We start from the raw sequence: 25,720 nt of genomic DNA on the forward strand, positions 1-25,720 counted from the left end.
ATGTATTTGTGTGCAAAACAAAGGGTATTTTCATTATTTTAAAAACACTTAACAGAAAAAGTTAGTCATAAGGATCATTTGAATGCAATATTTGTTTCAAAGGAACCATCCATCAAAAAAAAGGTTTTATAAGGACCATATTATGGAAAAATTGAAAAACAAAAGAACTATTTATGAAAAAAAAAAAAAATTAATCTTAAACCCATTATTTTATTCGTCTAGTATGTTAGCAAAGTCATTTCACGGATTTTATGAATATTGCAAACAATTTTTGAGATCACTTTTTGTTAGAAAACTTGGTTCACAAATTAAACTAAAATGTTCTCTTAATATGGTGATCAATTCATGATAAATATCGAAATATGATTATTTTGTTATAAGAACACTCCCATTATGATTCTTGATATAATATAATATTTATTAGTTGAGATTTAGATTGATAAAAGGTGATGTTTAGTTTGGCTTATTACATTTAATTAAGACGGTTAACTAATTCGTTGCCTTTTAAATATGATAATCATTTTTATTATTTTTTGCATTCATTAAAACAAATACTAAAAAAAATCTTTGTTAGTAAAGAAATATCTTTTGTGGTCCATCAAACTAAAGAGTTACACCTATGATTCGCATTTCAAAATATGACCCCTAAAACTTGACCACACATCAAAGATTGACGCACAAAGCATAGAAGAAAAGAACCAGACAATTAGTGTAAGATGTGGTAAAGGAGCCATCTATGACCAACGTCCACGTAGTTAAAATCAAGAAACGTGTTTTATACGGTGTTGCTTATTTACTTGTTACGGCAGAAAAACATTCCATCTGTGTTGGCTGGAAATTTACTTCCTAGTACAAATATCGTCACAAGAAATTTAGGATAAAACCTAGGTAATCAAAATTTGTCGTACGTATGTAAACTAAGTTCATATAACCCAATAATCGAGGTGAAGCAATTTTGAATGAAAAGAAATACAGCCATAATGCTGTAATCTTACGTCATTTAGACAGGCTTTCATCCATCTAGATAAGTTGGAGTAACTTCTTTCTGAAAAATATATAATTTATTAACTAATAGGCTATTAACAGTTACAACGGAGCAATTAGTCAACGTATCTGCGCTAAACTCATTATAAGACTAAACGGTAATGTCTTCAATATTTGGTGTGGTGCCGCGTACAATTAGCCACTCAATGCATTTTTACGTCTATATAATGGTATGGTGTGTTTCAAACATGTAATTTTTTATTTGTACCTTTTGCTTGAATTACATCAAGGTAAGAAATGCTACTGCCGTTTAAATTTAAGTTGGGAATATCTGCTACAATTGGGGTCGTGTTTAAGTCACTTATGTCATTGACACAGTATGGCTTAAACGGTGTTTAAGTCACAATTTCATTAATCTCAATATATTTTGAGATTCTAGTATCTCTTATCAATTGGTTTTTGGGAAAAAAACCTAAAATCCCATATGTCATACATATATACTAACATAAACTATGTCTATGACATATATTGTTAACTATTATCACCTTTCTACCTAAGTTTATAAATAGCAAATATATAGGAATTATATTGAAATCTATGTAAACAGGAAAAAGAAAAAAAAAAAAAAAAAAAAAAAAAAAAAAAAAAAAAAAAAAAAAAAAAAACATTGAAGTATGTGTTTAATATAGTGTCCTAAAAACAAATTTGTCTACTAATGAAGCATTAAGATATGTGTTCAATATGGTGTCCTAACACTACAAGAAAAAATCGATATAACTATGGAAAAATTCCGTAACAAAAAGTTGAAATTCCGTAGTTAAACATTAATAGCTACGGAATTTGCTACGAAATTCGACAATTAGATTCCGTAGCAGATTTTCTCGTAGCAAATTTTTTATCAACGGAATTTTTACATCCATAGCAAGTTTGTTACGAAATTTATTCCGTAGCATATAAGTTCCGTAGCAAATTCCATAGGAATATTCCGTAACGAATTCTGTAGCGATATTTCCATAGCAAAATTCGTAGTCATGCTCCCATAGCAAATTCTGTAGTCATAGGTCGGTAGCAAATTCCAGAATCATATGTCTGTAGCAAATTCCATAGACAATTTTTCATAGCAAATTATGTAGGCATATTTCTGTAGCAAATTCCATAGTCAAATTTTCGTAGCAAATTCCGTAGGCAAAATTTCATAGCTAATTTAGTAGGCATATTTTTGTAGCTAATTCCATAGGCATATTTCTGTAGCTAATTCCGTAGGAAAAATTCCGTAGATAATATTGTAGGCATATTTTCGTGTCTAATTTCATAGGCATAGTTCCATAGCCAATTTTGTAGTATATTTTAGTAGTGAATTTCATATCCATATTGCAGTTGTTAAAACTGTATTTTCTGTAGCTAATTTGTAGGCATATTTTCATAGCTAACTATGTAGGCTTCATTGTGTAGCAAATTTCACAACATAATTTTTATAGCAGATTTTGTGGGTACATTTTCTAGGAAATTCTGTAACATTATTTATTAGAAATCTAAATACCAATTACATTGTACTAATAAATCTAAACACAATTGATATAAAGCAAGCAAAATTTATAATATAAATGAAAATAGATAATATTCTTCAATACATCAAAAAGTTAACATAGTTCAAATAAAAAGTCGCTAGAAAACAAATCAACAATACTATTTTCAATATATAATACTCTATCACTGACTAGTAAAGGTTTTGATTTGGTCGGTCAAAGCATTAATAACAGCCATTGCATGTGCAAGTTGTTGTTCAACTTTCCCACATTTTGCATCACTTTGTACGTTGCTTCCGTTGCAATACAGAAACACCTCTTTTTTTTCCTTCGATTTGTCACCACATGCTCCACTTAATTGAAATTGGACATCTTTCCTGAATATAGAAAAAAAAACAGATTAATCAATACCACCTCAGTTGACCTATCTTAGAACATGTAAACAGTTAAATAAAAAATCCACAATAATGTTTCCAGCGTTTCATGAGCAAAAAGAGACAAAACAAAATTGAAATACTCCTTTTGTTGCATGAAAATAATAAATATTATTTAGTTAACATATAAATCATGCGCAAATAGAGAGAGACAAAGCAAAATTCCAAGAAGATATGTCTAATGCCTTCTTTAATGAGCTGGACAAAATACACAAGTGTAAATAAAATAGAAAACAATATAAACAACCATGAGGGCAAAAAGGGAAGGGAGAAAGAGAAGAAAACCAAAAAGCAATGAAAAATTTCTACAACAAGAAATTGTAAAAGCAACAACACCCTAAATAACAAAAAAAAACTTCATGTAGGCATTAGAGTTCTAAGGGGAAAAGCCAATCAAGGTTGGGTTGAAGGGGCTAACTACATAAGGGCAAATTCGTCAATAAAAGGAAAAACAAAAGCAGTGTAATGAAGCAACCAAGCAGTAGAAAAAACAATCCATTAACTAACTTCACCATGCATGTTGGTCAAAACACAAGGCCTATTAGGATATATCTTATCAAAATGCATGTTCACAATGAGCATAACATCAACTACAAAGCAAATTACCTCTGGTTATTTGTAAATCTTTTATAAACCATAAACCTTAAAAAAAAAAAAAAAAAAAAAAAAAAAAAAAAAAATACTATTCAAATTTAGTGTTACCTATTCCAGATGCTAGACTATGATGACCCGAATTACAATCCACGTTCCCAACAGTATACGATGGCCAATTCTCAATCGGAGATGGAATATCATTGACACATAAGGGTTTGGGAATTTTGACAATTATATCGATCGCTTTGGAGGGAAATTGGAAAATGCAGCATATATTTATTTGTTTAATTTTCTAATTTTTTCCTTTTATTTTAATAGTTTATTTCAAGTATCTAAATCTTAAAATATTTAAAATAAAAACAAATATTTGTAAAGTGAGTATTTTGGAACCCGTTTGGGCAAAAAAATGTAAATTTAAGGATCTAAAAATATATATAACGCGAGTATTAAGGAAAAAAATCAATATTTTAAATTTCAATTCTATAACAACTTCCCATATTGACAAATTATGTTTTTATAATCATTAATAGTTTCTTTATATAAAATTGATAACCGTTCTTTAGAAAAAGAAATACTTAAATTTGATTCTCCTTAAGATTCTTTACATTGTCAATAATGCCCAATAAATTTCATCATTGAGGTCGAGACATAGGTGGAGATTTAGGTCAATAATGCCCAATAAATTCCAATTCAAGTTGTAGATGAAGTCGTAATTCCAGTTTTGTTCCTATAAAGTAATCGAGTCCCAAAACAAATCAATCACATAATTTAACAAGAGAGTGCAATCAAACCAATTACAGCCAAAACACAAACCCCCCAACATATTAGGAATAACCCACCCACTAACAGTAAAAAATACATCTGAAATCGGAGTGACGGGGAGGCTTAGTAGCGGCCAACGATCGCGATTAGAAATTTAGGGGTTGTAGCATGAGTAGGATAGGGACGGAGGAGGGAAAGCTAATCATGAAATCAGGCAAGGGTAAATTTTTAATTCACATAGGGGATTCTATTAACAAACGGTAGAATAACAAATTTTCTATTGTTTTTAGCTTTTTAGGATATTTTATAATTTCTTTAATATAAAATAGGAATAAAACCAATTTTATAAAATCTCAAGTCAATTTCACCTGTTAAGCGATGCAGCTTTTGTTTTTCTTGTAATTGTTAGAAATTTGTTATGGAAGATCATTTATAAAAATTAAAAAAAAAAAAAAAAACAATTAAAAAAATCAAGAAAAATATTAAGGGTAAAATAGCTATGACGTTTCATCCCGTAGCAAAATAGCTACATAACTTAGTTTCGTATAAATTTTTGTAACAAAAGAGTTATGAATTTATCCACCGTAGCAAAATAGCTATGAAAATCAGTTATGTAGCATAATAGCTATGAAATTTCATTTCATAGCGAAATAACTAAAAAAATCATTTCCGTAACTAAATTTCATAGCAAAACAGTTACATGATATTATTATGTAGCAAATTTGTTACGTATTTTAATTCCGTAGCAAATTCGGTAGCAGACTAACTACAGATTACGATTCTGTAACAAATTTCCGTAACTAGTTATAAGTTTGCTAGGGAATTTTATTTCGTAAAAAATTTTGTAACAAAAAAACTACAGAAAGTCATTCTGTAGCATATTCCGTAGCAAAATTGCTACGGAATTTGATTCCGTAACATTTTTCCGTAGTTATTCGTGATTTTTCTTGTAATGTAATACCAAATTCGACTTGATGTTTTTTTTTCTATGTTACAACACCTTGAAATAGTTCTTCTATACCATCTTGATCTATTACAGATTGGAGTTTACCTTGATAGTAACAAGAAAAAGTAAAAATAGTAGGAGAGTGTATTTTGTTTGATTTTTGGTGTCTAAATATGTCACATAACATTGTATTTATACGTCAATATGTAATTTTGTGTAAGTTGAAACTCTATGTTACGGAACCAAATGTTTGCAAAAAAAATCCTTAAAATTTTATGGTGTATTTGTACCTACACCCATTGCAAGAGAGAGCCTTCCTACTAGAAGTCTTATAAAACCTAAAAACATTTTTATATATAAACCAACTTTTTTTTCTTACTCTCCTAGTCATCCATATGGGATGTACTAACTTTGTAAACTTATTTGTTCATTTATTTCTTCCAACACCTTTATTTTAACGATTAATTTATTAATTATGAAGGACGTTGAGGGAGGGCAAAATGGACAGTTGCATATGCTTCAATTTTTTTAATTATATTATATGTATATATATTTATTCAAAAATAAAAAACTTATCTAGCGATAAAAACCTTTTTTCTGGCTCGTCTAGGACATTTGAGGATATTTAAATTCTCATGACCGATCCTATTATTAATCATCTTGTTTTGCATGTGTGATATGCCAAAACGAAGCAATAACAGAAGATAACATAAACATATAACCATTAAATCATTTTAATAATGTTTTGAAGTTCAAATTCATATTAAAAGATCGAGGAAAACCTATTTTTAGATATCGGTTAAACCAATTTTCCAACAAAGACTATGGGGGTGTTTGACTTAGTTTTTCACAGCCAAAAGTCCTTTTTGGAAAAGAAAAAAAGCAAAAGATGTTTGGCAAAACTAGTTTTAAAAGTTACTTTTGGAGTTTATATACAAGGAAAATGAACTTTTTGCAAAAGTCAGAAAATCCTGACTTTTTGTAACTTTTCCAAAAAGGACTTTTAGGATGTGAAAAGCTAAGTCAAACACCCCCTAAATTGCATGTGAAACGAATGTTCATTTAATTGATTATTATTTTGAAGCAGCAATTTTTATATTCGTTGTTTAAAAACCCATGTTATATATTTATAATTACATAAATGATCTCATGGACGATCTTACCAACAAATCAATTTTTGTTTTAGGTAAAGAGTTCCTATTTAATTATAAACTTACCATATAAGCCTTAGGTCCTATTTCGAAAAGTGTTGTCAGGGAAAATGGTGTATGAGAAAGTTTTCTGATTGTGAAAGAAAAATGTTGTTTGATTATACATCTGACTGACTACGTTCAATGATAAAAAAACGACCATATTACCATGTTGTTTTATACTATGATAGGTGAAGTTGCTGAATAATTATAAAACCATAAAAATTGTCATACAAAATCAAAATTTCACAATAATCATTTTAAAATCCAAATACAAATTGTTATACAAAGTAATTAAACATACATCAGTTAAAATCTAAATAAAATATCGATTATGTTGTTTTTATTTTTTGTTTTTCAAGTGGATGTTATGTTGTTATTTTTTCTATCAATTTTATTTTTTTTATAACCCAACGTGTAATTCTTGATTCGATTTATGTCTGTGAATGGTGGGATAAATGAAATTTTTTAAAATAAATTAGGATCATGATGATGTTGTCCAAAAAATAATAATTAATCCAATAAAAATCAATTAAAAAACTAATTAAAATAATTAATGATCCAATAAAATAATATTCATTAATATAAAATTCTATATATTATAAAAAAATATTTATTAATATATAATAATCCAATAAAAATAAATTAATCCATAAAAAAATTATTTAAAAGAAATTAATAATCCAATAAAATAATATTTTTAATACATAAATATTATATGTTAAAAACAATATTCACCCAAAGTATTTCAAAACCAACGCCACCACACCACTCCTATGTTATGAATAAAACTAGACGCACCATAATAAACAAAACAACGTTTTTTTTTGTAATTTACGTTTAAATATAATTTTCATCGTTTTTTTCTTATTTTACAGTTTTAGAATTTAACAGTTCGCCTAACATATAAATCAATTAAAAAAACACAAACATTTCAAAATTTCATACTTATTTATTTTATCATATAAAAATAAATTAAATAATGTAACTACTTGTTGAGAGGGGGATTCATTTTCTTATTGTTAGACTATGTTATCATTGTATGTAGGAGTTTTATTTGTCGGTTTATTTGATTATCAGTTTATTCAATTTGGTTTAATCGAGTTTTTTTTACTTCTAAAATATTAACTGAAACCTAACTAAATAAGGTTTGGGTAAATCAGTTTTCAGGTTATTTTGTTCAGTTCTCGGTAAAATCTGAATAACAAAAATCAACATTTCAAGTATATTAATAGATATTGATTTGTCCAAAAATAACTTAACAAACATTGTCTAAGCCAGTCGTAGATCAGAAAATACAAAAAAAAAAAAAAAAAAAAAAAAAAAAAAACGATGAAATATATATATATATATATATATATATATATATATATATATATATATATATATATATATATATATATATATGCACATTACAAAAATAAACATCGACTTTTATTATTATTATTATTATTATTATTATTATTATTATTATTATTATTATGTGTCTGACTTATACGATTCTCTAGCGGTGTTTTGTTAGTGTTGGTTTTGAAAAAAATTAGCCGAAAAAAAAGTTCTCAAATTCTCACACAAATATTGGTTCTCAAAAGAACTTTTGATTTTGTTTAAATTTAATCCCCTTTTTTTGTACATTATATATCATCTAACATGTTGAAATTGTTCACATATCACCCTTGTAGTCGGTCACAAGGGTAAAATATGAACAACTTCAACAAATTAAATGATATATGTTGTACAAAAAAGTGATTGAACATGAACAAAATCAAGAGTTCGTTACCCTCCTAAGTCAATTTATGTTTTTTTTCCAAATTGTTTACAAATTTGAGATAAGTTGGTACAAAAGTAATCATGCTTTTTTCCACCTTGTTTACAAATTTGACTAGTTTTAAGAATTTGTTAAATTAACCATTTGTAACATCCGTTTCCTAATATAATCAACCATTAAATTATGATTGATGAGAATAGGGTATCGAGGGAAACCTGAAATCGCAGTGTGGGTATTTGGGTACCGCGACACGACCACGTCATTTAAGTAGCAGTGCGGTTATGAAGCTTTCGTAGTGCGGTGTCGACTGGGTACTAAACCCTAGATCTCGAGCCTTGGGACTTATTTAAGCAATGTTCTGATTTGGTTTTTGTCTTATTTCAGCATCTACCCTTCTAAAAGAGAAACCCTAGCCCTTGGTGTGTTTTTGAGAGAGCGTTGGCCATTTTCGTGAGTTTTGGTGGAAGAATCAAGGTGTTGTGGGGCAAGCAAGCTAGATCTAGAGATTATACATTCTTTTACTAAATTTTGGACACTTGTAAGTATCAAAGATCCTTGCTTTCTTTAGGTTAATGCATATATCTAGGTTTTAATGGTTATTTGGTGGTCTCTTGGACCCATATCTTATGTTTACTTGGAGTTGGGAGAACTCTAATGGATAATGTTGTCTAAGCTTTATTTGTGGACCATTTTAAGTTAGAAAATTGGGTTCTTACACCCTTTCTATAACACCTTGAGTTTCGGTGTGTTTTATTTAATTATTTATAATATCCTAGATGTATTTAAGTAATAAAAATTCATGGAATTTATTCGGGGAAGCTTATTTTGTTAGTTTGGTATGTAGGGGTGGTTTTTTTACATTTTGAAAGAGTTGTGAGAAGGTTTATGTAATAGGGACTATTCTTGCCAAGTTGAGAAATCTAGCGCATGTGTGCATGTGTTTAGTGTATGCAATGTAACATCATAAAAATCACAAGAAATTTAAACTTTTAAAATCAACCCAAAATCATAAATTGTTTACAAAATCATGGTTTTCAAAATGTTTTCTAAACCTCAGAGTCTCCCAAAATTATAAGCCATAAAGAAGAGGATGTGACGCCTTTGCCTTCCCGCGATCATCTGAAGTGCCTGTAACCATAAATCCAAAACTGTAAGCCAATGCTTAGTGAGTTCCCCCAAAGTACCACCACATAAACATAATAACAAACAACATGAATACGGAGCCTTCAACCTGACTGGAACGTCGTGCTGACTTACAGACTATCTGGACCGCTCACAAAACCTTCAGCATGACGGGAACGCCTCACCGGGCATTCAGCCTATCTGGACCGTTCTTCGGGCCTTCGGCCTGACTAGTACGCCTCTCAGACCTTCAGTCTACCCGGGCCGCCCTGGGTCTCCTGGAATTTACTCTACACTGGTTCGCCTCAACCCAACCACACATACATGTCGACATATACATAACAGATCAACATATATAACCAATCAACAAACAATCAGGCAGATCTACATATCACTAAGCATACAATCATCCTATATACCAAGATATCGAACTAACAGATCACTACAACACGATAACATACTATCATATTGATGGGTTTTGAGCAAAACATCATTCCTAGGGTGTACATGAAAACCCTAATAGCTTTTGGATCTAGTTTGTCTAATGAACATGCAATTGAATATCCAAAGCTATAAACCCTAGATCTAGCATACAATTAATCATATTAACATATGAAAGGGTTTTAGATCTTACCTTGATTGTTATGTAGCAATAAGAATCTCAAATCCTCCTTTGTAATGGCTTTAGAAAGCTTAGAGTCACAAATGTCACTCCTCTAATGGCTCACAAAACACCAAGAGCAAGAGGATGAAGAATGATAAGAGAGGAGGCACCCAAAAACATGTAGAATCCCTAAGGAATTAGTTGGCCACGTTTTTGGTTCCCTAGTGGTCCTTAAATAGTGAGGCTATTAGGGTTATCTAACAAGGAAACCCTAATTTGACTGCTTAGGCCCTAAGCAACTCATGGACTCCCTCCTTAGAGGCCTTGGACGATTTCTAATGGGTTTCCCCATATAATTCGTCCACTCCATCCTCTATGGAGTCCATTAGCTCAATATTCAACTATCACACAATTGACAGTTCTAGTCCCCTTTATTTAATTAATCTCTTTTAGCCACAAAATTAATTCTTATTAATTATTGACTAATATTAATTAAACAATATGATTTCTCCTTTAATATATTATTCTCATAATATATTAATAAATCATAATTACTCCTCTCTCTCTCTCTCCATAATTCATCCTATCAAGTTGCTTTGATGAAGGCAACCCAAAAGGACTATGCACCATCGGGTCAAGTACATACCAAAATAGTTATGGACTTAGACACTAATCCAACAGTCTCCCACTTGGATAAGTCTAATAACTATTATGCATATGACTTCAGATCCTGATCTGCAATTGTAGCTTTCAAAAGCCGCTGTCAACTCTGATCTTATCAGATACGCGTGCTTTAGATAAGGGATCATATATTCCTCCATTCTAGATATCGTATAGACACGAGACATGGATTTCAATCATTCTCTCTATACTGTTTCCCGATTTCCAATTTATGACGACTGATAACAGACTACAATTGAACACATCAAATTAGTCCCGGCTTGGCCAAGCGCTTATGTATCATCACTAAGTCATCGTGGGACCCACATATATCGCTTTCATCCCACTTTGGATAAAAAGAAGGGAAAAACTTTGATTCAATGCTTGCTTGCACTCACTCCCCGAATCACACACAACAATATGCTTTATGACACCAAGTTACCGGTGCGTTTACATATTATCAATGTGTAACCGACTCGCAATATACAACTCACATATCTTGGTTTCAAGAATATAAGATATTATTGTCTCACCAATCATTCGTGATAAAATCCATGAAGTGATCTAAGTGAGCGTGGGTTTAATCCAATGGTCAAATCATATTCATAAGCACTCATGAACGTTGCAGCAAACATTTGCTTATGTCTAATACTCTTTAGACAATCCACACACCAATTCACGACAGTCTTCATTCATACCTACTTCCAACATATGAACGACTGTGGTCCGTTCTAATAATTTGATTGTTCTGAACCAATTTAATTATTCAGAAAGTCAAAACATGCAAAGTGAAACACAAGAGTAATACTAATCCCATATGGCCCCAAACTCTGGATATAAATAAAACATTTTATTTAATCACCATATTGATTACTCATTATTTGTTGTTTCGGGTAATCAACTTCTTACTTGAATTATTACTACACTTGTCCCATGCTCTCAGCATGCACACAATGTTTACCTATGGTCCTTACTTTGTGAAATAGATCAAATGAACACATTTCCAATCTTACTCATTTCACAACTTCCAATCCTTATCATAAGTATAAGAATATCAAATTCTTGTTACTAATGCTAAATTCTAACATTTTATGCAATGATTCTTTCGTAAAGTCATAGCTCAAAATCATCAAGACTTGGCCAATCTCTATCAGAACCAATTCTATAGATATGATGTCTCTCACTAAAAGTACATTCCTTTGAACATCCTTCTTGCATAAAAGTTTCTAATCTAGACATAGATTCTCAATATCCAACTCCCAATATGGAAACATTTCCATATTTGCCATACGACAACTCATTCTTAATAAAATCTTATCTATTCATAATAATGTCGATATGATCCATCCAATATCATACTTCCAACTACTCACAAGCGACCAATCCTCAGCGAGCTTTGGATCGTCCTTTGATAGTTGTTTAATTATCTTAGTCAAAACCGATTCTTGTCCTTTTTCCCTCTTAATGCGCTAGACATTTGGAAAATTTTAGAATGGTCAAATACTATAGCATTTACAATTGATCCTTTACCTGAAGCGTATGGGACACGATGCATAATGTCTTACATAAAGATCTGATACTTTATCAATCTTCTGGCATAAAATTTTATGTGTCACGTTCTTACAATTCGAACTGTGAAGAGGGATACCATAATCATAATCGAAATTTAAGAACACTATGTATCCTTTGACAAAATTTATTAAAATTTCTCAATCTAAGCTTTAGATTTTGAAACGAAGTACAATATTCTTTCCCTTAATTATAGCAAAACAACTTTTCAACCCTTGCGACTTTGCAAAGTATAACTCTTGTTTTCTATAATTAATATTGCTAACTTGCAATACTTGCCTTAATACTCATACAAGCACAACATTTATGCTCCTAATATCACGATGATTATTATCATATAAGCATAACACTTATGCTCCCACTAGCTTTGACATGTTTTAGAAAACAACTGAACTTCCAGAAAACAATACTTATTGAATTTTTGAAGTTCATATTTCTAATACCTAATTCTTTAATAATCCTTTATCTAAGCTTCTTAAACTTATACACATTTTCCTTAGATAGCTTATATGTGTGTCTAAACAATTCAGACTAATTGCCAAATCTCACAATTCAAATTATGGAAAGGGATACCGTTACCATAATTGAATTCGAAAATACAATTTTCACAATCACTATCTTCTTAAAATCTCTCTTAGTGAAAGCATTTCCTCACAGTCATTTTCATGAAGGATGGAATCTTATGACACTTAGATTTTATGGTGTATGTGTTCTTATCCATGTGAATTTGTCAAAACCAAAGTTTGTGACAAATCCAAACTCACATGGACCGAACCTTCCCAATCTTGATCTCTTGCCTTATGGTAACACGGGTGCCCGCTATGTCTTCCAAGTAGTTAAGCAGCTCACCCTTTCCTATTAATGTACTTTTCATTAATCAAGGTGCTTGCCTTTTATGCGTTCAAATGAGAACTCATAGAACTCACATGCATAATTAACTCATTTGGAATGGCACAGAAACAAAATAATGTCAACAAGATAGGTTGTAAACCTCAAGTCATGTGCTAGTGATGATCAATAAGGTTTATTCTTGATTTGTTCTTGAAAACTTTCAAGACCAGTGAGACTCCCACTGACTCCTTGACATATAAGATTCTCTTGTCAATAAACATTTCTTGACAAACAAATATTCAAGAGTTAGTGTAGCTTTTATCAAGACAAAACACTTCACAAAATTGGTCCTAGTTGGTCTTTGTCTTATCCAAGACATCACAACTTTCTAATTTCAAATGTGCAAGAATAAGAAAACCTTTCCAAATTCCACATTTGGCGAATATTGTAAACCTTCTTGAGACTTGTCACTCAATTCACAATCTTAACTTTGAGACTTGATATTGGAACGAAGTATGATTGACTTTTTGATTTAACCATTTCTTCAATTCTTGATTCCTCTTCTCAGACATACAATTGCACTAAGACTCACTTAGAGGATCAATTGAGATATGGTTCTTAATCATTAAGACCTATCATAAAACATAATAAAAAGTACTCTCCCTTCTTCTTAGAATAGAGAAACTTTTATCTTTCTGCCTACTTGATTCTTCTTATTCATTCTGCTATTGATTTAAACTCTTTCAATCAACTCGGAATTACACTTAATCTTATAAGTATAATCATATTTACTAAACCTTTAGTAAATCATGACGTATATCTTTGTCACTCTTGTGGTGGACTTGATCAACACACAACCTTGTGTACTCGATCTCCTAGTCCTTCACTTGACACTTTGTCAACGAATTAGTCTAATTTCCAAATATGAAATTTCTCATTCATCATGCAACCAAGTTGTATGATTCTAAGTTTCTGTCCAATTAAAACTTGGGCGATGAGACACTTTCCCTATTTGGTAAATTCTTGACCTTTCCACAAATAACATAATTAAGAATCAAATCCATTATTGCTAATAATAGGAACTTACAAACATCAATTTTTCATACACGCCATTCCAAGGATAAATAAATAATATAAAATCAAAATTTATTTTATTGCGGAAAAATTTGTCCTTACAATGCAATTCAATTGAAAAACTATGTTAATACACATTTCTTAGCAATCTATTCTAACTCCAAGTAGTAGCTCAAAAAATCTAATCTTCTAGTAATGCGATCGAAATCCATTTCTTCACGATTAGATTTAACTCACTTCTTCCCTTAAGCTTCCTTTCTTTTCTTCGATCCTACAAAACATCAAATGTAATCTTATCACATCATGTATAAAGAATCTAGAATAGGAACTTTAAAGAGTTAGCTAATGGATTTTACCTAAAGTAGAGCCATACGTTTTGACTCTCCCATCTCTTAGATCTCTTAGGTAAATAGGGCAGCTTCGCCTCCAATGCCCCTTCTCTTGGCAATAGAAGCAAATGGACTCTTTTGGAATGGAACAAGGAACTATCTCAGAATCTACCTTTTTCTGGATCTCCAATGTCACCATTTTCAATGTCCATTGAAGTTTGGGAGTTTGATTCACCAGACAAATTTGCTCGACCAGCTCAGCAAATCATTGCTGATTCAGCAACTATAAGCAAATAGGTCAAATCAATGAGGGTCACGTCATGATCCATCATATAGTACTCTCTAACGAATTCACTATATGATTCAGGAAGCGACTGAAGAACCCAATCAACAACCAACTTACCTGAAATCTCAACACCCAACATCCTTAACCTATCAATGTGTGACTTCATCTCTAAGACATGTACACACATAGGTTTCCCATGTTTACTTGCCAAAAGGGCTTGAGTGAGCTTGAATTTTTTTTCAAGCCTTCGAGCTTGTGGGTTAGGGAGAATAATTGGAGGAGGTGGAGGAAGTGAAGCATGATCTCTTGTTCCCCGATCAAATCGTGGAATATCATCTTCATGTGGAAAGCTTGTTCCATGGGTTTTGGGAAGACCATAGTTGTCACACTTTGACATATACAAAACGGGAGAAAATTCAAGTTAAGTTGATTAGGATCCTCGATGTGACACCCAAATGAAACATCGAGGCTAGGATCCAACACAATACTCTACAACCTAGAAGAGGGATGTCATATCCAGTTGCAAAATATTTCAAGGTAGGTAAATGACGATTTACCAATTTCCACCATGAAAAACGAAAACAAAATTAAGTTTTAAATCTATTGAAAATTCCTAGATCTTATGAGATTCATTGAACTTTTCAATGGCATATTTAAATCATGATATGCCCCTCGGTTTGTGACTGGGATACCGAGGATCACAAAACAGGGTGTGAATAACCATGCAAACTTACATGGTGCCCCCAATGTTAGAGTCACCTATTCGATGTGCCGGTTAACCACACACGCTTCACCGAAATATGACAAACAATGAGTCACCCTTTGCTACCTTTGCTTAGAACCATTTAGTATGCCGGTTAACCACACACGCTCCACTAACATCTTCGCAAGGGCACAAAGTGTAATTTCATGGAACTGCATCAATTCACTTTTGCTTAAGGTAACTAAGATTGGGAATTTTGTAAAAGCATTTAGTTACTTTTGTACTTCATTATACTTATAATGGAAGGTTTCTGTCCTATCCTACCCGTTCGGCTAACGACCCTCCACTAGTCAAGAGTGCGGTGGGTAAGAGTGGATACCCATTCAATCGTCATTTTATAGGCAATTTCCATAAACACCCCTTACATACTAGCTTCGTGAATGAGGCCTACTAACGGTAAGACTGACTGTTTACTCATACATATATAATATTAGACTTTTAATGTTATATATAGTATAGGGTGTATTTTACACTTTTAAAATACTAGGTGGTCTAATTTAATAAATTATACTTTTAATTTAATTAAATGTAAACCAAAACTTTATGGGTTTATTAAATCTCTTTTAATTATACACCTTATTTAATTAATAAAACCACAAGGGTGTGATTTGAACTTTTCAAAACAATACTAGGGTTTTAGAATTTAACATTTCTAAATTAAACTTTTTAATCAACTTTTAAATTCCAAAACTTGAGGGCAAGTTTTGAAACATTTCAAAACATTAGGGTTTAACTTATTTAAATTTCAAAAACAAAACTTTTAAGTTCAAATTTAAACTATAAAACCTAAAGGGATTAATTTGAAACTTTTCCAAACTTTGTCAAGAATATTCTAGATCACAAAATTCAAATAAGGCAATTAACAATTAATTGGTGGTTATCTAATTTGACCTAGTCCAAATTCTTGCAAGATAATTCACCAAATAATTCAAATAATTAAATCTAATCATATAAGGAAATAATTATCTAACTAATATGAAGTTATCTTTAATTTTGGCAAAGATAATCACCCAATATCATAAAAATCTGATGTATATCAATAAAAAACGTTTTGGTAACTATCCCATAGCCAAAAGAGCACAAAATCCCGACTTTCCCTCTTTCTGACCAGCTGACTCGTCGAGTCAGGCATGGACTCGACGAGTTCACCATGGAATCGGCGAGTTCATCTATGGACTCGGCGAGTTCATCCCCCAGAAACCCTAAATTTCGAATTTAAAGCAAGGATAATCCATAATAGCATCAAATACATCAAACAAATAGCCATGGCTCTGATACCACTAATGGGTTTTGAGCAAAACACCATTCCTATGGTGTACATGCAAACCCTAATAGCTTTTGGATCTAGTTTGTCTAATGAATATGCAATTGAATATCCAAAGCTATAAACCCTAGATCTAGCATGTAATTAATCATATTAACATATGAAAGGGTTTTAGATCTTACCTTGATTGTTATCTAGCAATAACAATCTCAAATCCTCCTTTGTAATGGATTTAGAAAGCTTAGAGTCACAAGTGTCACTCCTCTAATGGCTCACAAAACACCAAGAAAAAGAGGATGAAGAATGATAAGAGAGGAGGCACCCAAAAACGTGTAGAAACCCTAAGGAATTAGTTGGCCATGTTTTTAGTGCCCTAGTGGTCCTTAAATAGTGAGGCTATTAGGGTTATCTAACAAGGAAACCCTAATTTGACTGCTTAGGCCCTAAGCAACTCATGGACTCCCTCCTTAGAGGCCTTGGACGATTTCTAATGGGTTTCCCCATAGAATTCGTCCACTCCATCCTCTATGGAGTCCATTAGCTCAATATTCAACTATCACACAATTGACAGTTCTAGTCCCCTTTATTTAATTAATCTCTTTTAGACACAAAATTAATTCTTATTAATTATTGACTAATATTAATTAAACAATATGATATCTCCTTTAATATATTATTCTCATATAATATTAATAAATCATAATTACTCCTCTCTCTCTCCATAATTCATCCTATCAAGTTGCTTTGATGAAGGCAACCCAAAAGAACTATGCACCATGGGGTCAAGTACAAACCAAAATAGTTATTGACTTAGACACTAATCCAACACACATAACAGGATATCTAATCTAATGGGCCGACCTTGGTGCCTTTAACCTGCAAGTATAGTGAGGAAAACTCACCTCACAAACTAGACAAAAGGTGATGAGGCCTCGACTCCAAATCTCAGCTCTAACCATCACATATCCAACTAAATGACAAATCTCAATAAAAACCCCAAAATACCCTTAAGACATACTTTGTCAAAATCAATGTCAAAGTCAAACTGGTCAAATCAACTAAGTCAACTGAGTTAACCCATCTGAGTCAAGCCAGCCGAGTCGACACAATGAGTGTACGTGGGGCATACTCCCAAGGTACGTTGGGCATACTCGAGTATTGACCACCATCAGGGTGGTTGACCACGTACGCGATGTTTACTCCCGGTACCTGGGGCATACTCCCAGATTTCCCAAACTCTCATCAAGAGCTTAATGGCCTAAGCTCTCACGTCCATCTTTCAGATCCATGGCTAAAATACCTTCAATAGTCATAAAGTTTCCAAGTTTATGATTTTGCATGCCCATTAAGTGCTTAACTTAACTTCTTAATCCATTAAGATATTCTAAATGACGCATGTAGCAAAACCAACCATTTTGAACCCATTTTTATGACTCAAGACCCTCCCTAAGGTCTGAAAGCACAGCTTAATGGGTCCAACACAGTCCATGCTCAAGAATCATCATTTTGGGACCAAAAAGTGACCTAAAAGAGTAAGAATCTAGATCTACATGATGGAGAGGTAAAGTTGCAAGATTTATACCTTCAAGGTGTTGCAAACAAGGTAGAAATCTCATATCCAAAGTTCTCTCAACTCAAAGATCTTCTCACCACCTTTTTCTTTCATTAAAACTACTTCTAAACTCTTTTAAAGGCTTAAAAATGGCTCTCTTGCTCTTAGGGTTGCGTGGGAGTCGATGTCATAAAACTAGGTTGGGTAAGAAGAAGATCTCAGACCTTAAGGATGCTTATATATTAGCCAAAACCTTAAAAAGTTAGTTTTCATGCTTTCCACATACACCCTTCGTACAAAGGTGTATGCCCAGCGTACTATGGCGCGCCGTAGTACGCTTAGCGTACACACGTACACACAACGTACTCCTCCAGTCCCAAATATTACCAAAATTCCACCATGGGCTCTTTTGCACTCTTTCTTAACTTAGGGACAGAAATGCAATATAATTCAATTATAGGGTCAAAATTAGAAGTACCTCATCATTAGGATATTACAATTCTCCCCCACTTGATCTAGACTTCGTCTTCGGAGTCGTCTATGGTGAATAACTCAAGATAATGATCCCGCATCTCAACCTCCAGCTCCCAGTTCCACTCGGAGCCTCTCCGATGCTGCCACAGTACCTTTACCAAAGGTATCTCCTTATTCCACAAGACCTTCATCTTTCTTTCCAAAATAGCCATCGGTCTCTCAACATAGTTTAGGCGCTCATCGACATGAATATCATCCAACAGAACCACTACCTCGCTGTCCAACACACACTTTCGCAACCGAGAGACATGGAAAGTGTTGTGAATCTAACTGGGCTCGCTCGTAAAATCCAACCTGTAAGCTACCTTGCCAATCCTGGCAATCACCCGAAAAGATCCAATATACTGGGGACCCAATTTCCCTGTAACATCCCAAAAATTTCAACAAATTCAAACCATTCAAAAACGACCGATTTATTAATAAAAGTTTTTACAAACTATTATTTACAAAACATGAATTAAAATCAAAGTCTCCCAAGATCCACTCAATTTTAAACCAAGGATGTGTACGGTCACGCCTTCGCCTTTCCACGGTCCACTGAAGTACCTGAAACCATAAACCAAAACTGTAAGCACGAAGCTTAGTGAGTTCCCCCAAAATACCACCACACGGACATATAACATATACCAACAAACAACATGCATAGAGGGCCTTCAGCATGACTGGAATGCCCTACCGACCTACAGTCTATCTGGTATGCTCATAGAGCCTTCAGTTTGACTAGAACGCCCCACCGGCCTACAGTCTATCTAGTACGCTCATAGAACCTTCAACATGACTGGTACGTCTCACTGGGCCTTCAGCCTATCTGGAACGTGATGGGTTTTAGTCATAAGACATCCTATGTGCTCATACAAACCCTAATGCTTGGATCTAGGTTTCTCTATTGTACATGCAAGTTATCCAAGACTATAAACCCTAATTCTAGCATACAAGTAATCATAGTAACATAAGAATAGGTTTATAATGTTACCTTTATTGTTATGTAGCAATAACAATCCCAATTCCTCCTTGAATTGACTTTGGAAGGCTTAGAGTCACAAGTGTCACTCCTCTAATGGTTCACAAACACCATAAGCAAGAGGATGAAGAGGAGAGAGGATGGAGGCTACCAAAAACCGTGTGAAAACCCTAGCAAGAAGCTTGTCCACGTTTTTGGTCCTCAAGGGATCTATATATAGTGAGGCAATTAGGGTTATCTAACAAGGAAAACCTAATTTGGATGCTTAAGCCCTAAGCAACCCATGGAGCCCTTTCCTTAAGGCCTTGGATGATTTCATATGGGCTTCCCCCATAGAATTCGTCCACCTTATAATAAAAGGCAATCCATGGCCCAAATTGCAATTATCCTATAATTACAATTCCAGTCCCTTAAGTTTAATTAATCTCTTTTAGTCACAAAACTAATTACCAATTAATTCTTGACTAATATTAATTAAACAATATGATTTCTCCTTTAATATATTATTCCCATAATATATTAATAAATCATATTTAATCCTTTCTCTCCATAATTCATCCTATCAAGTTGCTTTGGTGAAGGCAACCCAAAAGGACCATGCACCATCGGGTCAAGTATATACCAAAATAGTTATGGACTTAGACACTAATCCAACAGAACGTTCTCCAGGCCTTCATCCTGACTGGTACTCCCCACTAGCCTTCAATCAATCTGGGATGCCCTGGGTCTGTTGGCCTTTAGTACAAAGTAGGACCGCCTCAACCCAACTACTCATATATCGTGTCGACACACATATATAAATCCAAAACACATATAAGCCCCGTAAACTATAGCAACATATCGATATAAACATTACCAGGTTTGTTGACTGATATCATGAAGCAATACAATCTCAACCCACCCACACCATAACGACATATACATAACTAAACATATAACCAAGCAGTCAGGCAGAGCTTACAGATCACTCAGCATAGCATCATCCTACATACCAGGATACAGATCTAACAGATCACTACAACACAATAGCATACATATCCGGATATCAAAGGTCCGATGATCCCCCAATCTATCAATAACTAACAATACCAATTAACAATTGGAATCAAATCTATATCCTCCATCCATACTTAGGGTAAAAGACCATTTTACTCCTTATCTAGCTTGGCCCAAGAATGAGGTCCAAACATACAATCAAAATGGCCTAAACACGGCCCAACATATCACATGGTCCATCCTGATCAAACTTTTGGTCAAAGTCAAAGTCAACAGTCCATGTTCACCAAATACGTTGTGTTGCCCCTTGGACACGCCGTGTTCTTCCATCATTCAAATAATCGTGAAAACCCCATCCAACACGCCGTGTTGGCTTGCAAACATGTCGTGTTTTCCCGAGATTCAACAAATTAATACAATAAGTTGTTTCTCCGGTTCCAAGAGCTCTAAATCTTACATCTAGTCTGAAACATGGTCCAAATGGATAAAGTTTCCAACTTTATCCAATCGGACTACCCCCAAAATGTCCAAAAGGATAAAGTCGCCAATTTTACGTTCATGCATGTCTAATTGAAGCTCTTAAGCTTAAAAGGACTTAATAATTGACTTAATGCATGCATGCCACCAAAACTCTCATAATGCTTGCACCTTTATGCTCAAGGATACCAAAACAAACTCAGATCTGAAAGAACAAGCCCTTTAATGACCTAACTCATCCATTAACCCAAAAAGGGACCAAAAGCACAACAAACTAACTATGAAGAGATCTAAATATATACAAGACAATATGCAAACTTGATACCTTAGAAAGCTTCCCCACAAGATGATGATTTTGGATCCAAAACCTTTTCCCCAAGAAAAGAACCTTCAAGATCTCCTCTTCCTTTACAAAGACCAAAAATGAGCACCAAGAACCTCTTACTAGCTCAAGAATACCACTAAGAGACTTAAAGATCGATTTTAGGGTTTTAGTGGCAATGGAGGTTGGAAAGTGATGGGTTTGAGCCAAAAGAACATCCTATGTTCCCATGCAAACCCTAATGCTTGGATCCAGGTTTCACTAATTGTACATGCAATCATCCAAGACTTACAAACCCTAGATCTAATGAGAAGAATTCGAAATTAAAGTTTCAAATCAGATCTAGAACATTACCTCTTGTTGCTTGCTTGAATCTTCTTGTCTTTGAAGCTTAGAGTCACAAGTGTCACTCCTCTAATGGATTACAAACACCAATAGCAAAAGAAAGATCTTGGAGAGAGGTTGGAGGCTTCTTGAATTCGGCTCTATAGCTCTTAGGAATAGGTTAGCCGATTTATGTAGCCTAGGGATCCTATTTATACTGGAGCTTCTAGGGTTTCTGTCAAAAACCCTAATGGACAGCTTAGGCCTTAAGCTATCTAAGGAAGCTTCTAGAATAAGGCCTTAGGGCCGAAATTAGGGATGGACACATCCTAATTTTGTCCATGCCTAGTCCAAGAGGCTCCTCAGCCCAATACTCAACTATCACACATTTGACAATTTAAGCTTGTTATTAAATTAATTTCTTTTAGTCATAGAATTAATTTCTTAATTAATTCTTTTCTAATATTAATTTAATTATATGATTTCTCCATTAATATATTATTCATATAACATATTAATAAATCATAATAACCTCTTTCTTAATAAATCATCCTATCATGTTGCTTCGGTGAAGGCAACCCAAAAGGACCATGCACAACTGGGTCAAGTACTTACCAAATATAGTTATAGGCTTAGACACTAATCCAACAGTATCCCACTTAGATAAGTCTAGTAACTATAAATGCAAGTACAATCCGATTAGCAATCGTAGCTCTCAAAGACGTTGTCGTACTCTGATCTTATCAGTAGCCTGTCCTTTAGATAATGGATCATATATTTCTCCATTCTAGATATCGTATGAACTAAGACATGGATTTTAATCATACTCCCTATTCACGTATTATTTCCTGATTTTCGATTTATGACGACTGACAACAAAATACAGTTGAAAACATCAACTTAGTCCCGGCTTGGCCAAGCGCTTAGGGTGTCATCACTAAATCATCGAGGGGCCCACATATATCGTTTTTATCCCACTTTGGGTAAAAGGAATGGATAAACTTCGACTCAATGCTCGCTTGTACTCACTCACCGAATCATAAACAATAGTACATTTTATAACACCAAGTTACTGGTGTGCTTACATATTATCAATGTGTAACCGACTCGCAAGATACAACTCACACATCTCGATTTCAAGAATATAAGATATTACCGTCTCACCAATCACTCGTGATAAAATTCATGAAGCGATCCAAGTGAGCGTGGGTTTAATCCAATACTCTAATCTTATATCAGCACTCATGAATTCTGCAGCAAACTTGTGCTATGTCTAAACAATTTAGACAATCTACAGATGGATTCATGACAGTCTTCATTCATACCTACTTCTAAAGTATGAGCGACTGTGGAGGGTTTGAATAATCTTATTATTCAGGAAACCAAAACATGCAAAGTGAAACACAAGAATAATACTAATCCTATATGGTCCCAAACCTTTGAGTATAAATAAAACATTTTATTTAATCACCATACTGATTACTCATTATTTGTTGTTTCGGGTAATCAACTTCTTACTTGAATTATAACAACAGTTGTCCCATGCTCTCAGCATGCACACTATGATTTCCTATGGTCCTAACTTTGTGAAATAGATCAAATGAACACATTTCCAATGATGCTTATTTCACAATTCCTAACCCATTAGTGTAAGAATACAAAATTCTCACCACTAATAGAATATGTTAGATTCTAACATTTTATGCAACGGTCCTTTCGTAATATCACAGCACCAAAGTCACCAAGACTTTGCTAATAAAATTACAAATTACTCTATTGGAGATCGTTACAAGACAATTCCATAGTCATTAAGTCTCATATTTAAAGTACATTTCTTTGAACATTCTTCTTGCATAAAAGTTTCTAATCTAGACATTGATTCTAGATATCCAACTCTCAATATGGAAACATTTCCATATTTTCCATATGACAACTCATTCTAAATAGAATCTTATCTATTCATAATAATGTCAATATGTTCCATCCATGACTATACTTCCAACTGTCCACAAGCGACCAATCCTTGGTGAACCTTAGATTGTCCTTGACAATTGTTTAATTATTTTAGTCAAATCCGGTTTTTATTCCCTTTTTCCCTCAAAATGCCTTAGGCATTTGGAAAATTATAGAACGGTAGAATATTACAGCATATGCAATCGATCCTATACGCGAAGCGTATAGGATATGATTCATTAAAAACGTGATACTTTATCAGCTTCTTGTTATAATATTGTCATAATGTTCTTATTTGCGGTGTTCTCAAAATTAGAACTATAAAGAGGGATGTCGTAATCATAATCGAACTTCAAGAATGCAAATAATAAATATATGCTTGACTAAATTCAATTAAAAATTTCTCGATCTAAGCTTTTAGATTGGAAACGAAGTATAATATTCTCTCCCTTAATTATAGCAAAAACAACTTTTCAACCCCTGCAACTTTGCAAAGTGAAACTTTTGTTTTTCTATAATTAATATTTCCAACTTGCAATACTTAAAATAATAATAATCATGCTCCCACTAACACGATGATTATATCCATTCCAGCATAACATTTATACTCCCACTAGCTTTGACATGTATTCAGAATACAGTTGGACTTCTAGAAGACAATACTTATTGACTTCCAAAGTTCATATTTCTAATAGGATGTGCTTCAATAAGCCTTTTATCTAAGATTCTCAAACTCACACACCTTTCCTTAGACAGCTCACATGTGTGTCTAAACTAATTCAAAACTTATATTAGTAAGTCCCAAATGTTCAGACTAATTGTCAAATCTCACAATTCGAACTATGAAGAGGGATGTCGTAATCATAATCGAATTTGAGAATGCAATTTACATAATCGTTATCTCCTTAAAATCTCTATTAGTGAAAGCGTTTCCTCACAATCATTTTCATGAAGGAGAGAAACCTTATGACACTTAGATTTTATGGTGCATGTGTTCCTATCCATGCGAATTTGTCATAAACATAATCATAAGATAATGTTTATTACAAATCCAAACTCTTATGAACAGAACTTGTACATTTTTAATTTCTTGCCATCTAGGGTCCTACCATTGCTTCCAAGTTATTTAGCAGCTCACCTATGCCAGTCAATGTACTTTCATTGAACAAGGTGCTTGCCTTATGCAGTCTATTGAGAACTCATAGAACTCATATGCATAATCACTCAAGTGGATTGGCATAGAAATAAAATTTTGTCAACACGATAGGTTATAATCCTCAAGTCGTGTACTAGTGTGTAATAGGTTTACTTCTTGATTTGTTCTAGAAACTTTTCAAGATCTTTAGACTCCCACTGACCTCTTGACATATTAGATTCTCTTATCAAGAAACATTTATTGACAAAAAACAAATAACCAAGAGTTAGTGTGTGACTATATCAAGACAAAACTACCCGCAATTTGGTACTAGTTGGTCTTTGTCTTATTCAAGACTTCACAACTTACCAAAATGTGAAAGTGTAAGAACATTCCTATTTAAGATTATCTCACCAAGTCACAATATTGGAGTATGACTCTAAGACTTGATTTTGGAACGAAGTACGATACATCTTATTTACTTAACCACTACAACAATTCTAGATTCCTCTTCTTAACCAAACTAGTGCACTAAGGTGTCCTTAGAGGATGAATTTCAATATGGTTCCTACGATTACCAAGACGATCATAAAACACGATACAAAATTACTCTCCCTTCTTCTTAGATTGGAGAAACTTTTTAACTTTCTGCCTTCATTGATTCTACTTATTCGCTTTGTCATTCATTGAAACTTTTCAATGATTCAAAATTACACTTAATCTTGTAAGTATAATCACATTTACTTGACCTTTAGTAAAT

Source organism: Lactuca sativa, chromosome 7 (assembly GCF_002870075.4).
Source record: "Lactuca sativa cultivar Salinas chromosome 7, Lsat_Salinas_v11, whole genome shotgun sequence".
Lineage (NCBI taxonomy): Eukaryota > Viridiplantae > Streptophyta > Magnoliopsida > Asterales > Asteraceae > Lactuca > Lactuca sativa.